Source organism: Eurosta solidaginis, chromosome 4 (genome assembly GCF_040869045.1).
Source record: "Eurosta solidaginis isolate ZX-2024a chromosome 4, ASM4086904v1, whole genome shotgun sequence".
Lineage (NCBI taxonomy): Eukaryota > Metazoa > Arthropoda > Insecta > Diptera > Tephritidae > Eurosta > Eurosta solidaginis.
In genome coordinates, this window is record NC_090322.1 from 44,812,352 (window position 1) to 44,827,813 (window position 15,462).

A 15,462-nucleotide genomic window follows, 5' to 3' on the forward strand; every position below is an offset into this window, starting at 1 on the left:
CACATTGCAAGCAGGGCATACATTTTGTATGTCGGGGTTGATTCTGGATGGGTAAGAGTTTAACCTGTTACAGTATCCAGAACGAAGTTGAGCAAGAGTGACACGCGTTTCCCTGGGGAGTTTGCGTTCCTCTTCTGCGAGTTCTGGATATTTTTCTTCAAGTACTGGATTCACCGGGCAATTCCCGACATAAAGGTCCGACGCCTGTCTATGGAGTTCACCAAGGACCTGCTTGTGTTTTTCCGCTTCATACGGCTGGGTTCTCAGGTGCCGTATTTCCTCAAAATGCTTACGGAGATGACTCCTTAGGCCCCTAGGCGGTGCTGGTTCTTCAATCAGATGTCTGTTGGGATGCCCAGGTTTCTGGGTATTCAACAGAAACTGTTTCGTCAGCATCTCATTTCTCTCCCTGATGGGGAGTATTCTTGCCTCATTATGCAGATGGTGTTCTGGGGACATAAGAAGACAGCCCGTGGCGATTATGAGAGCAGTATTTTGGCAGGCCTGTAGTTTCTTCCAGTGGGTGGTTTTTAGGCTTGGCGACCATATGGGTGACGCGTAGCACGTAATCGGCTAGCTAATTGCTTTGTATGTGGTCAAGAGCGTTTCTTTTATCTTTTCCCCAGGTACTGCCAGCAAGGGATTTGAGGATTTTATTACGGCTCTGAATTCTTGGAACAATTGCGGTTGCATGCGCACCAAAATGTAGATCCTGATCAAACGTCACACCCAAGATTTTGGGGTGTAGGACAGTCGGTAGCGTAGTGCCATCGACGCGGATGTTCAATATGGTCGACATTTGGGGCGTCCATGTTGTAAATAAGGTCGCGGAAGATTTAGTCGGTGACAATGCCAGGTTTCGCGAGGCGAAAAAACTGGAGAGATCAGGGAGATAGTCGTTTATTTTATTGCATAGCTCATCGATCTTTGGGCCTGGACCTGTGGCCATTATTGTGCAGTCATCGGCGTAGGAAACGATTGTGACTCCTTCCGGTGGTGAAGGTAGCTTAGATATGTAGAAATTAAACAAAAGCGGGGATAGGACACCACCCTGTGGCACCCCTTGTTTAATTCTCCTTTGTTTTGATGTTTCGTTTCTGAATTGCACCGATGCCTGCCGACCACCCAGATAATTTGCGGTCCACCTTTTAAGACATGGGGGAAGGGTGGACCCTTCCAGGTCTTGCAGTAACGAGCCATGGTTGACCGTATCAAAAGCTTTTGATAGGTCTAACGCCACGAGTACTGTTCTATGGTGGGGATATTGATTCAAACCGCAATTTATCTGGGTGCTAATGACATTTAGCGCGGAGGTAGTGCTATGGAGTTTTCTGAAGCCATGCTGATGAGAGGCTAGCTGCAAATGTGCTTGGAAATAAGGGAGCAAAATGGCTTCAAGCGTCTTTGCCACTGGCGATAGGAGAGATATCGGACGATATGACTCACCTACGTTAGCTGGTTTCCCAGGCTTTAGTAGCGGGACCACCTTGGCCATTTTCCATTTCTCGGGTATCAAAGGAGGAAAGAGACAGGTTGAAGACATGCGCTAAATATTTGAAACCCTCTTTCCCTAGGTTTTTAAGCATCGGCATGGCTATGCCGTCTGGGCCCACTGCTTTGGATGGTTTAGCGCGACCAATGGCGTCCTCAACCTCTCTAGCGGTGATGGTAATTGGTGACGCGCTGAGTTTGTGTTTATGTGCGTGTCTATTGGCTCTCCGTCTATCTTTGTCGACCGTAGGATGCATTATATATTGTCGGCAGAAAGCGCTCGCGCATTTTTTCGCATCCGACAGCACCTTATCGCCAAAGGCGATGGAAACTTTGTCTTTGTGCTTAGTCGGATTCGATAGGGACTTTACGGTGGACCAAAGTTTACCTACACCGGTAGAGAGGTTACAACCTCTTAGGTGCTCTTCCCATTTCGCCCGCTTGTGTTCGTCCACAAGCAATCTGATGCGTTGGTTTATATCCCTTATTTGGGGGTCGCCTGGATCAAGCTGTCTTATAAGGTCGCGTTCCCTTGCTAAGCTCGCGGCCTCCGCCGGGAAGTGGGGCCGGATTTCGGGAATTCTCCCGGCGGGAATGAAATGTGCCGAGGCGGATTCAATGACCTTACGGAAGGCACGCTCCCCTTGGCGGGCATCAGTCGGGATAGGGAGGGCTGCAAAGCTGCTGTCTGTTGCAGATTTATATTCTTCCCACTTTCCTTTTTTGAAGTTTATGAAAGTGCGTTTTTCGGTGACGATGAAGTCGGCGGTACGCTCGAACGAAATAAGTATGGGCAGGTGGTCGGATGCCAATGTTACCATCGGCTGCCAGTTGACGCAGTTTACGAGTTCTGCGCTCACGATTGAGATATCTGGCGAGCTATGACAGCTTCCTACCATACGTGTGGGGGCGTCTCCGTTTATTGTGCAGAACGTCGTTTCGTCTATTTGATCCGCCAACATCTCACCCCTACTGTCCGCCCGCAAGTTTGAATGCCATAGGTCGTGATGGGCATTGAAATCGCCTAAGATAATGCGATTGTTGCCAGTGAGTAAGGCCTCGATATTAGGGCGGTATCCACTGGGGCAACAGGTGACAGGAGGGATGTATGTTGATGATTTCTAGATTTGCATCGCCTGACCGGACAGATAGGCCTTGACGTTCTAAGACATTGTCACTGCGGTCGATGCCAGGATCAAATATATGATATTGCACAGAGTGGTGTATAATAAACGCGAGGCCGCCTCCATTTCCGCTCTCGCGGTCTTTCCTGAGGACATTATAACCAGAGCAGGTCTGCAATGCAGATCTTGCTGTGAGTTTAGTCTCTTGAATCGCAGCAATGCGGATGTTGTGCCGCTTCATGAAATCGACTATCTCCGTAATCTTCCCAGTTAGTCTATTACAGTTGAACTGCAGAATTCTGAAGTGCATGAGGGGTGACGCCGCCCCTCTAGGGGTAAGTGAGGGGTGACTACGCCTAGGTTGTGGAAGGCCAGGACGCAATTGCTGTTGTGGCCTTGGGACTGGGCGCCCTTGGGCAAGCATTGGGGTACCCGGATGATTTGGGTTTGCGACCTGGCAACATGGCGCGATGAAACCCGTCGGGGGGTTGCCGTCGCGGAGACCAGAACATCTAGGAAAGTGGCACCACCCAAGGCAGGAGCTGCATTGAGCGGATGTCGCAAACCTATATATTCTGTGCTGGCAGACGGTGCAAACGGAGGCAGGGACTAAGAGTCTGTTTCCCTGACCTGCACGATTGCTGCCAGAAAAGAGGGGGGGAGAAGGAGACGGGGGCAGGGGCTGATGCTCAGCATTGCAACCAGCTCTACTACGAAGGTAGTAGTTATGAGTGGTATCAGCTGTTTGAGTTGTTGGCGCCGTGGGGCGCGAGCAGCAGCGGGTACTTGTTGTGGCTTGCTGAGCAGCGAAGCTGCTGGAAGGTAGTGGGGATACGCTTAGGCGTAGACTACGGGACGCCCTTGGGCGTGAGCAGCAAGGAGCCACAAAAGATTTATAAAAGTTACGTGGACGTCGGGTTTTGGGATCAAGACCAGAACAACCTGTTCGATGCAACCATCCCTTGCACGAGACACACTGAACAGAGTATGACCGTCCTAAAAAGTTTCTTTTCTGGCAAATGCAGCAAAACCATTTCTCATGACCGGGGTCAGGAGACGGACCCGGATTGGGTTCGATACCTTCCCGGAGTAAGAGAATATGTAGCAGTCCTGCTGCAAGGAGCTGATGGGAGGATGACAATTTGTGGGAGGGACGAAACAAATTAAATGGGGTTACACTGAAATGACAGTCCTTGGTCGGGAAAAATCCCGAGTCGCTCCGGTACATAGAACCGACTGCCTTGGGAAGCGATTGATCTTTCTTCTTTGCAGGTCGTCTTTGTATTGCATACCTGCAACAGCTGATTTATTAAAAACAACAGCTTTGTCCATTACACTTACCGTCTCACTAATAGCACGCACGGTTGAGGGTGAATGAGCCACCTATTATAAGTTTTGGTGAATCGGGTGCAATTGGATGTAATCTTTGCAAGGCTCATATATACAATTTGTAGATGCTGGTCGTCGTTTCCAAAGTCTGGTGTGTAAAGTAACAACAGATGGTAAAAAAATCTGTAAATTTTGCTTGTGTTCATTGATCCATATTTTTTCTCAACAGTGCCAACTGAATATTTCCAACATTTGGGCCACACTGGACAGCGTGTAGATAAATATGAATGTCCTGAACTTGTATTGGGTACGTATAAGTTTTTGTGTAAAAAATGTTTGGGTACCGATAGCTCTCAAGGTAAACCTCAACTCATATCCAACATCAGTGCCTCGCAATCAATTGTGGACGCTATACCCACTACATTGGGTCCACGCAGTATGGACAAGCATATTGTTGATTCCAGTGGTAAGGCCACAATTTCAAATGATGGGGCAAGCAGTATGAAACTATTGCATATTGTGCATCCAGCCGTAAAACTCTAGTCGACATGGCCAAATCTCAAGATGCTGAGGTAAGTTTTTTGTTATATTAGAATGTGTAGAATAAAAATGTTTCTCTTATCAGGTCAGCGATGGCACCACTTCAGTAGTACTTTAAGCAGGTGAAATCTTAAAACAAGTTAAGCCATATGTTGAGGAAGGCGTGCATGCACATATCATCATTAAAGCTATACGTAAAGCATTACAATTATGCATGGCCAAAATATGACATGGCTGTACATGTAGAGGTGCCAATCAAAGGAATAACAACGTGCTTTATTGGAAAAAGGCGCTGCCACAGCAATGTCCTCCAAACTTATTCATCAACAAAAAGATTTATTTTCTATAATGGTTTTGGACGCTGTACTTTCCTTTAATGGACCCAAAGTCATACAAAAAATATAAAATCGCAAAATTAAATATAGAATTGGAATTGAAGGCTTTTATTCAGTCTATAAATTTCACTTTCATACAATGTATGTATATACAAAGAAACATTAAAAACTAAAAATAAATATACATACAAACAGTGGCTCCGAAATCTATAATAGAAGCCACCTAAACAAAAGTTGCAAAAGTTACAGAGAGTTAATCAAACTTTGAAAAACGGACATCAAAGTTTGCACCTTTTTTGGCAGAGGGTCTAGCAAATTTTTGAGTACGCAGTTTTGTAGCCCAATCAATTTCAAAATAATAATGTAAATGCTAGAACGACTAAAAAGTTTATCTGAATTTTCAGAACTTTTTTGTAGAGGCTGTTCAACATTTTCTTCCATACAAAAGAAAATTTTTCTCATGCGTTGTATGGAAGAAATTTCTCAACAGCCTCTACAAAAAAATTCTGAAAATTCAGATAAACTTTTTAGTCGTTCTAGCATTTACACCATTATTCTGAAATTGATTGGGCTACAAAACTGCGTACTCAAAAATTTGTTAGACTCTCTGCCAAAAAAGTTGCAAATTTTGATGTCCGTTTTTCAAAGTTTGATTAATTCTTTGTAACTTTTGCAACTTTGGTTTAGGTAGCTTCTATTATAGATTTAGCTATATTTTGCAAATTAGAGTGCCTTTTTGTTATGCAAATTATACAGCATTCCTGTGATGCATTTTAATCGAGATTTTAATACAATATAGAATATTTAATGGTTCATCTAATGACCTGATTAGATCAAAGTTTAAAAAATTGCACACTCACGCTTCTGGCAATCAAGTGACGATATGTACAGTGTGCGCCAAAACTAAAGCACCGAAGTCTCTGTTGCTTTTGGTTAAGCAAAATCTTAAATGCAAGTTCTTAATTCAATGGGGCGTATACTCTAAATTAGTTGCAACTTTTTTGACAGATAGCCTATTGGAAGTTTTGTCAAAAAGCTACAACTAACTTTAAGTACCCACTTAATTCTGACTATGAATATGCCCCAATATTTTGCTTTTATTTGTGAAGACCACATCGACGGCTGAGTGGAACATCACCGTATTTCAAAACATTTTTCGAAAATTCCCTTTCTCAGAAATTGTTTCACGAGCGCCTTAAATTAGAACTTGTTTCAAAAATGCCCTATTTCAAAACTTGGTTCAAGAACGTCCTATCTCAGAATGAGTTTCAGAAACGCCCTATCTCAGCTGCAAGTGTATTTAGTTTTCGTTCAAATATGACCTTTTGTAAACTCATTCTAAGATATGGCGTTTTGGAACTAAGTTATAAAATAGGGCGTTTTAGGAAAAAATTCTAAGTTAAGGCGTTCTTGAAACAATTTCTGAGAAAGGGCATTTTTTTTTAAATGTTTTGAAACAGGGTGATCTTCCACTGAGCCGTCGATATACTAAACATTTATATATTATATTGAGTATATGTTCTTCCTTAATAAAAGAGACTTAACATCCTAGAACTTATAATTTGACTTTTGTTGAGCTATGTAGACGTTCTGAAAGGAATTTCGGTGCTTTATTTATGTCGCACACTATATATCATAAATTTCACCAACAGACTTCAATATTTACTCTTGGAGAGCTCATTAATAATACAATACAATAAATAATAATAAAGGCATGCTTTCAATAAGCGCCTATAAACTTCCCCTCTTATCCATAAAAAAATAAAATAGGTTTATTAAGCTCTTATAATTGGAAATTTGTATGGAAATGTAATTTTAAAATGCTTTATAAACCTTCAATATTTTATATGAATAATGGGATTAAATAAATATACCCCCTTATACATAAAAAATCATGAGGGTTTATAAAGATTTTTAAAATGACATTTCCATACAAATTTCCAATTATAAGAGCTTAATAAACCTATTTTATTTTTTTATGGATAAGAGGGGAAGTTTATAGGCGCTTATTGAAAGCATGCCTTTATTATTATTTATTGTATTGTATTATTAATGAGCTCTCCAAGAGTAAATATTGAAGTCTGTTGGTGAAATTTATGATATATAGTGTGCGACATAAATAAAGCACCGAAATTCCTTTCAGAACATCTACATAGCTCAACAAAAGTCAATTATAAGTTCTAGGATGTTAAGTCTCTTTTATTAAGGAAGAACATATACTCAATATTTTTATGAATAAGGGGTATAATTTATAACAAACATAAAATAACATTTCTTTTTATCTAATAATATATTGGGTAATATGAACAAAAGAGTTTGCTAATAGACTTCAATATGTGGACGCTTTAAGAGCTTATTAAATTTATTAAATGTATACTTTCAATAAGGGCCTGTATTAGGCTCAGGCGATTTGGCAATTTATACCGTGCCGTCGAAATTATAGTTCCTCATAGTGATGGACGATATGGCTATTTTGAGCTATCAGTGAAAATAGATATGGCTATTTTTGAATCACGGCTATTTTTTATAGCTATAGCGATCGCTTTGTTTTAACAAGCGATTATATACAGAAGATATGATGGTCGATACAGCGATTTTGAGCTATCAGTGAATATAGATATGGCTATTTTTTACAGCTATGGCGATCGCTTTCATTTATCTTTGATAAGCGAATCTGCAATTATTTGTATACTTGATTATAAAAGTTGAATGTTTAAGTTTGTTTACCGGATTAGATTGAATGTTATACATTAATTTAATTTAGTATACAGAATATATGAACCAAAATTGGAATAAAAAGACGAAAATATGTACCTTTTATAGTAAACTGATGAAATGTGAAATTCTAATATGTTCAGTCTCGTATTATACTCAATGAGATGAAACTAGCTGGAATAGACATCTATGCATCTTTGTTTTATAAATTTTGTTAATTGAAAATGCTTTGATTTTTAAATGTAAGATGAATCAACCCGAATTAAATCTGTATATGTAACACCATAAAAACATGATTTATTTACTATATTATACTACACCGATATATTCAGAAATACTCCGTATGAATTTATTCTGAAAGTTGTATTTGGCTGCATAATATTTGTATAGTAAAGTGAAACAATTTTTAATGAAAAATACAGAGGAAAAATATAGAAAATTCTTCAAACTATTATAAAAATATTCTTTAGCAGAAAATTAGCCACCCACTTCAGTGCCCTAGAAATTAGCCGGAGAATTCAACCATATACAAACCATATGACAAAGCTTGAATTGCATTCTCCCAAAAAACTTAAATTTTGAGTTAATCTGTTTACAATAAGACGAGTGATATATGTATCTATAATTCTTTTATTTTTACATCAAAAACACAAATTTTATAAAACTGTTAACGGCTACATCCTAGAAGTATTAACTTATGAATAACACAAGCATTAGTTTCATGTCCGAATCAGTTTGAGCAAGCGTAATATATGCTATTGTTTCTTTGTTTAGGCCAACGTCCCATCTTATTTCTATACCCTCCTGTGTTTGCGATTCTTTTAAATGTTTATCGTACTCTGTTTCTAGGCGCACAAGTGGACCAAAAACTATCTCATATTGATAACTATCTTCATAACGCAATAGCACTTGTGATGGTTCAGTGTCTATACCTGGCTTCTCTAAATCCTGAAATGTTGCATCGATATTTTCCTTCCATAATTCCTCTAATTTGTTTATTTGTGCTGCTGATATTTGTCGTGCACGCCACTGCTCTTGCTCGGTAGGCACCTTAACCAACCATGGCAAAAACGAACGATCAGTTAAAAGTGGCTTCCATTGTTCTTGATCCCAATTCATATACATTACGTACGCAACACGAGTAAAATTTTAGTACTTTTTCTCGAAGTGGACCTTCAGAATGTAGGGTGACTTCCCTATGTTTAGCCCTCACCGAAAGTTTAACAATTTGGGATCCAGATGTGCTTCCACGCCCATTGCAAAACCATTTTTTGCAATTATTGCACACCACTTCGTCGTCGAAATTGTTGTTGAACAAGTTTGCTTTGTTCCGTTCGCCGTTTCCACAATTTCTCTGCACAAAAAGCATACTTTTTTCGCCCTTATTTACCACTATCTGTTGACGAGAAATTTTTTCGTTGTGAAGTTCTTAAGATAACTATCCCCATTTTTCGATAATAGGTGGCAAACTTTTGTAAAAGTATATTTTTTCCAATTTTCGAGAAAATTATTTCTTTTTTTCGCCAATAAACTTTTTTACTCAGTCGGAAAGCAAAGCACACAGATGAGTAGTGATGAACGATATTTCACAATCGATGATTGCATCCCCGCTATCAATATTAGTATTAGAATTTCATGCTGAAGGAAAATCGCCAATCGCTATAATCGCTATTGGCGATATTCTGCCAGAGGTGATTGCCATTCAAAAGAATCGAATGAAGGAAAATCGCCAATCACTGATATTTTTGGACTGCAATAGCTATAGCTATTAGCGATTTGACAATAGCGGCGATGCAATCACAAATAGCGAAATATCGTTCCATCACTAGTTCCTCATGTTCGTACGAACCAAAAATTTAATGTTGTTATAAAAAAAATTAAAAACTTAGAAGGAATCATTCGCAAATCAAAATCTTTTCCATTTTGAATTCAGAAAACGTCAACTGAATTTCAGAATAGGTAATTGGATTTCAGAATAGGCAATTGAAATTCAGAATGTGTGAAGTGGATTTCAAAAATAGACAATTCAATTTCGGAAGGCATCAATTGGATTTCAGATATCAAACAATTTATTACGCAAAGTTGGAAAATAATTTGTAAGTTCAAGGCATTTCATAAATTCATTTAAATGTAAAATGGTTCGAAAGGTATTTTCTGAAATCCACTTGACGATTTCTGAAATCCAATTCACACATTCTGAATTCCAATTACCTATTCTGAAATCAAATTAACATATTCTGAAATCCAGATAACTATTCTTAATCCAAATGACAAATTTTGAAATTCAATTAACTATTCTGAAAGGTGTAGTTCACCGATCAATTATGTACCTATTAATTTGGCAATGAGTGTATGTTGTAGACCAATTTTTTGTTCGTACCAACATAAGGAATCATAATTTCGACGGCGCGGTCTAGCCTGCTTACTTAAATATAATTTATAACAATTTTTAATGAGGACGATATGTGATCACAGGTGGTGCACTGACGTACAGACCAATTTATTCTCTGGTCTGGCTGGATTTGTGTTCCACGATTTTCTGTAGAAGTATACTGTTTATGTGAAGACACATGTCATCTCCGACAGAACGTGGCAGCTTATTTAGCAGCCAGTCAAAAGTCGATAATGCCTGAGCGTATGGGGATTTCTTACGATCCTCCAAAAACTCCTCTTGCTTTTTTAAAATTCTATTGAAGCGCCCCCACTTCTCATCTGGACTTTGAGATAACGTATACGGTTTCGAACGCTTTGGATTCTGTAAATACAAAATGATAGGTCTATATATATATTTTATTTATTTATTATTTATAGAACGTCATGCTGTTGCGCATATTGCCAGACATCAACGCAGAATGTGATGCTGGTGCAAATGCGCAATACTGCTGTCGATATTACCATCTGCACCCATACTCACATAGTCGTATTGGGAATCGTTGTCACTAATTTGCGTGCTTTTCGAGTCCTCTGAGGGATCTAAGGGAGATTGGCTTGATTCCTCACTGAAATTCGATGAAGATGTAAATGTTCTGCAAGGGAGTACATGTACAATGTTAACATTTTTTGAAGTATACACACAGAATTCATGACAATGGATCAAACTTCAAAAACTTTTTTTTATCAAAACTTGAATTTTTTTATCCGAATTTCAAAAAAATTTTCGAATATGCAGTTTTGTAATGTCCAAGTTAGAATTTCTCAGAAGTTTCCCCGAATTTTCAGAACTTTTTTTGTAGACAGTGTTGGTTATTTTCTTAAAAAAAATAAAAATATTTCGTTTTTTATTCGATATTCAAAAGTTTCATTTCGTTGATATCAAAGTAAAAAAAAATTGATTTTTCGGAACACGCAATACTTGTGCGTACACGAACCAAATGGAAATTACAGAAAATTTCCAACTTTGCTTGCAAATACCTATTTATAAAAGACAAAACGCGTCTTTTGACACTCCTCCATATATTTTGGTTTAACAGTTTTGAGCTAAAGTAAATAATTACCAATTAAAATACACAAATATGGTAATTGTTTACTTTAGCTCACAACTGCAAAAACCCGACCAAAAATATCGGGAGAGGTGTCCAAAGACGAGTTTTGATCCCAAGACCACGACTCTGGGAGCGGAAACTCAAAATTTTATTTCTGTCAAAAGTTATTTCCAAAAAACCGAAAAATGGCCCCGGAGCGCTCCGAAACCGGGGGTGAGATCCATAGTTTTCTTGCGCAGAACACCTTTCTGCATTGGCGGCCTTCGGCCACGCTTATAAAAAATTACCCTGGGTGGGTCCAACACCGGTTTGGAGACCAAAACTATATCCGCGCAACACACTTTTACCCATAGTTTTTCTTGTGGGTACTACAAAATCATCAAAATAACAACCACATGAAAATTTTCAATTTTGTTTGCAAATATCGGTAATAGTCTAGTTGAGGGGTCGACTGCTAATACGCTACGACGCGTCTTGACATCAGTATTAATAATCCGAAGGCGGAAAATAAAAATTTCAACTCGTTCAAAAGATATTAACGAAAAACCGAAAAAAGACTCGCGGGTACCTCCGAAACCGGGGGTGGGATCCATAGTATTTTTGCGCAGAACACCTTTCTGCGTTGGCGGCCTTCGGCCGCGCTTATAAAAAATAACCCTGGGCTACGCCATGCCAAGTCCGAGTGTGTGGTATAACCGTGGCTACCGCCACGGTGATACACAATTTTTTTTGGGGGTACTAACAACAACAACCACATGAAAATCGCCAATTTCAACTGCAAATATCTCCGGACAGAGACAAAATTTTTCTTTTCCGCCTTCGGATTATTGTTCTCGAGATTAATACGCGTCTTTTGACACTTCTCTCGATATATTTTGACGCGTATTAGCAGTCGATCCCTCAACTAGACTATTACCCAAATATCTCCGAAACGAAATAAAATTTTGAATTTCCGCCTTCGGATTCGTGATCCTGGGTGAAAAGCGCGTCTTTTTACTCGTCTCCCGATATTTTTGGACGAGTTTTAGCAGTTGTGAGCTAAAGTAAACAATTACCACAAATATACATACAAAAAGTTTTATTAACATAGCTTCTTTCCCAAGGGAGCTACTTAAGTGGACCCAGGCCTGATCCACTGCATTTTTGTTGCAATGCAATGGATCAGAAGTATCCCATATCCTGGGCCACTCCACTTCCCTTATCAGAGCCCGTTTCTCCTCCGCCGTGAAATTTAATACGCGCTTTTTGCGTTTTGGTGCTGCAGCAATATTTATTTCCATTTCTGAAATAAAATAATAATTATTTATTGCAGAAAAATTAAAAAACCATTTGCTTACCTAATTTTTCCAGTTGTTTACCTTTTTTTCTTCAAGAAATATATGGCACTTGACATATTTCTTGCGGAAACCGGTGTTGCCGTATGTAAATTTAATGGAAAAATAGTAGTAAAGTATCGTACTAAATTTCTTGTAAACTGCGTACTACTTCAAGAAAATTTACCACAAGGAATTTCCTTGAGCGTTTTTTATATGGAATTTTTACTTTCTTGTGATCTGCGTACCACGCTTAAGGCTGTTTACACAAATGCATAAGGGCAAAATTATATAAACGCTTTGGTCGCTTCAAAGCAAAAGTAACGTACGGCGTTTCATTGTTTTGCAACCAAAGCATTTATGTAAATTTTTCGATACTTCGCACGACAGATGAATTAATGAATGCAAAACAACCAAAGCTTCTGTGTAAATCCGCCTTAATTTTTGTAGCTGTGAAAGTCTCCTGCAAATAAAATGGTGCTCTAAGTGCAAACAAACCCCTGCGAAGACAGTCAACTTGTAGCGGTGCAGGGGCTTATGCCGATCGCATTTGATACTAATTGGTCAGATGGGAGCGGCGCAACCGCGCTCACCTGACAAATGTGGTCGAATGCTATCGGTAACCAGGGACTGTCACCTTCTAATCCAGGGTGTCATGCGTCACCGTACCCATTGGACTAGTTTGCAGCCAGGAGGTCCACAACACCGGCTGTATTATAACGGCGCCTCCCCAACACCGGGCCACCTTGGGGAGTAATCATGGCCTTGCCGCGTCAAGGGGCTCTGCCGCGGCGGACCAACCCAGTTCCCCATTTAAATAATTTGACAACTACTGACTCCAGGAAATTCCTGGAGAGCCTCTCGAGAGAGGAGGAAATGCTCTTTTGAGAGCATATGAGGGACGATGAATCTCCCTCGCATGGTAAAATGGTATCTCCGATACCTTGAGGAGGGCCTGTCGCCCAGGGAAGCAAGAGCCAGGGTAGACGAGCACAGGCATAAACCAGCCCACGAGCACAGTACAGCGACATCCGAACGGAGAAACAGAGTCGGAAGTAAAGAACATCCAGCGGCAGCTGGCCAGCATACACCCGCTCCCGCTGGAAAGCGTAAGATCGGGCAGATCACACCGGAGGAAACTCCCAGTTCAAAGAGGCAACGGGCCTCATGCTCCGCAGAACACGGCAACCATGCGCCGGGAGAATTGGACCAGGGCGACTGGGAGACCCGCTGAAGCAGCACCAAGACAGCAGAGCTACTCGGACGCCCTCAGGGGTACCCGAGTGGCTGTGCTGCCCAGGAACTACCCAGCGGATGCTCTAAGTCAAGAGGACCTGACAAATTTCCAGGAGCTAATTATGGATAGAGTGTTCAGGGGTGTGGGCATGCTCTAGTATTTTTCGGGGTGTACTTCCGAGCAGGGCTCCTCCTTGTTGACTGCGAGGACGAGAAAACCGCAAGGTGGCTCGAGGAAGTAGTGCCAACACTCGAGGGGTGGACAGGGACACAATTATGCACAAGGCGCGGGGATGACATACCGCCCACGCATAACGTGACAATGTTCCTCCCCAGGAGTGCGGACCGCCCCAGAGAATTTGCGATCCGGCCACTCGCTAACCAGAACGAGGGCCTTAAGGCGCAGAGGTGCCGTGTTATAAACAGCAGCGGGGAAGAAACGGGCCTACGTCTCGACGTGGGCATTGATGAAGAATCCTACCAGCTCACACGTAGGAATGGATTCAAGTTGCACTACAGCTACGGCTTGATCCAAGTAAGACCCTGGAGGCAGTAGCTACCAGGGAATAGTGAGCGGCAGGAAGACAAGGCGGTAGAGGGCGTCGACATAGACAAGATGTCGGACGCGAGCACCGACACCATCAAGGCACGTGTGACTACAAGCTCTCCTTCCGCAGCGAGTAATAGCGATGAGGTCGCGGAACAAACAGACCAACACATACCCACCCCACAGGAGCTCATTGAGGGCTTGGACCTCCAAGAGCTGGCACTGGACAAGCGGGATGATAGCGAAAGCGGGCTGTCGGATTACGACGACCCGATGAGGCCAGCCGGGCCAAAATGACCGGCTTAAGCATGCAGATAGCCCAGATCAACCTCCACCACGCCATTGCAGCTTCGGCTGTACTGGCGAGGAGGTTTGCCTCGGATGATCTGGGCATAGCCCTCATACAGGAACCTTGGCATACAAGGGACAGGTGAGGGGCCTTAATGTAAGTAACAGTAGAGTAATTTGGGATCTCTCCCAGCTGAGCATGTGTAATGCTTAAAGCAAATATTAACTATTTTTGCATTACAGAGTTTTTAAGTCGAGATCTGGTGGCGGTACAAATAGATGCGAAAGTCAATGGTGAAGACTCCAGCATTGTGTTAGCCGCAGCCTACTTCCCAGGGGACGATAACATGGTCCCCCCAGATAACGTACAGAAGCTGGTAGCTCACAACACGGAATTGGGCACCAGCGATACCAACCAAAGGGGTGAGTGTTTGCTAGAATATATAGCCAGCAATGATTTAAGTATATACAACGTCGGGAGTAAACCGACGTTTGTTACGAGAGCTAAGGCAGAAGTCCTTGATATAACACTCGGCAACAACCTAACTGAGAATATGATCTCGAGATGGAGGGTCTCAGAATAACCCTCCCTTTCGGACCACAGAATCATAAGGTTTGAGCTGGGTGCTATATCGGGGCAAACCAACCCTAGAAGAAATCCCAGGAAAACAGCTGGGACAGCTACAAAAGCATTATAGAAGCTAACATAGATAGCCTTAAGAGTAAAGGCAGAAGTACCGAGTTAGAGAGCAGGGTGGAAAGGGCAAATCAAATAATGATAGATGCATATAACTCCAGTTGCCGTTTCTCCTTGATAAAGTATAAGAAGGCAACCCCCTGGTGGTCTTATGACCTTACGTTGCTAAGAAGGAAAGTCAGGAAACTCTTTAACGAGGTAAGGAGAACCGGCAACTGGGAGGAATACACCCAAAATCTAACTAAGTACAATAAGGAGATAAGAAAAGCAAAAAGGGAAAGTTTTAGGAATTTCTGTGAGGAAATTTCCAGCACGCCTGCAGCGGCAAGGCTACACAAGGCCCTAGCCAAAGAGCAGAGACAGAC

The 15,462-nt window shown here is 41.3% G+C and overlaps 2 long non-coding RNA genes across 4 annotated transcripts; one reads left to right on the plus strand and one right to left on the minus strand.

The window, feature by feature from the left end:
- The first annotated feature begins 3,852 nt into the window (after positions 1 to 3,852).
- LOC137247863 (uncharacterized) lies at positions 3,853 to 6,608 on the plus strand. The gene is made up of 4 exons (XR_010951910.1): positions 3,853 to 4,117; positions 4,174 to 4,251; positions 4,331 to 4,516; positions 4,570 to 6,608. It is a non-coding gene; the product is annotated as an uncharacterized lncRNA (long non-coding RNA).
- Positions 6,609 to 8,146: 1,538 nt separating this feature from the next.
- LOC137247864 (uncharacterized) lies at positions 8,147 to 12,381 on the minus strand. 3 transcript variants are annotated; one of them, XR_010951913.1, is made up of 4 exons: positions 12,354 to 12,381; positions 12,087 to 12,298; positions 10,449 to 10,560; positions 8,147 to 10,289 (listed from the first exon to the last, which is right to left on the minus strand). It is a non-coding gene; the product is annotated as an uncharacterized lncRNA (long non-coding RNA). The 3 variants fall into 3 exon arrangements; XR_010951912.1 differs by having other exon boundaries at positions 12,072 to 12,298; XR_010951911.1 differs by lacking the exons at positions 12,087 to 12,298; positions 12,354 to 12,381 and having other exon boundaries at positions 10,449 to 10,962.
- Positions 12,382 to 15,462: the final 3,081 nt, after the last annotated feature.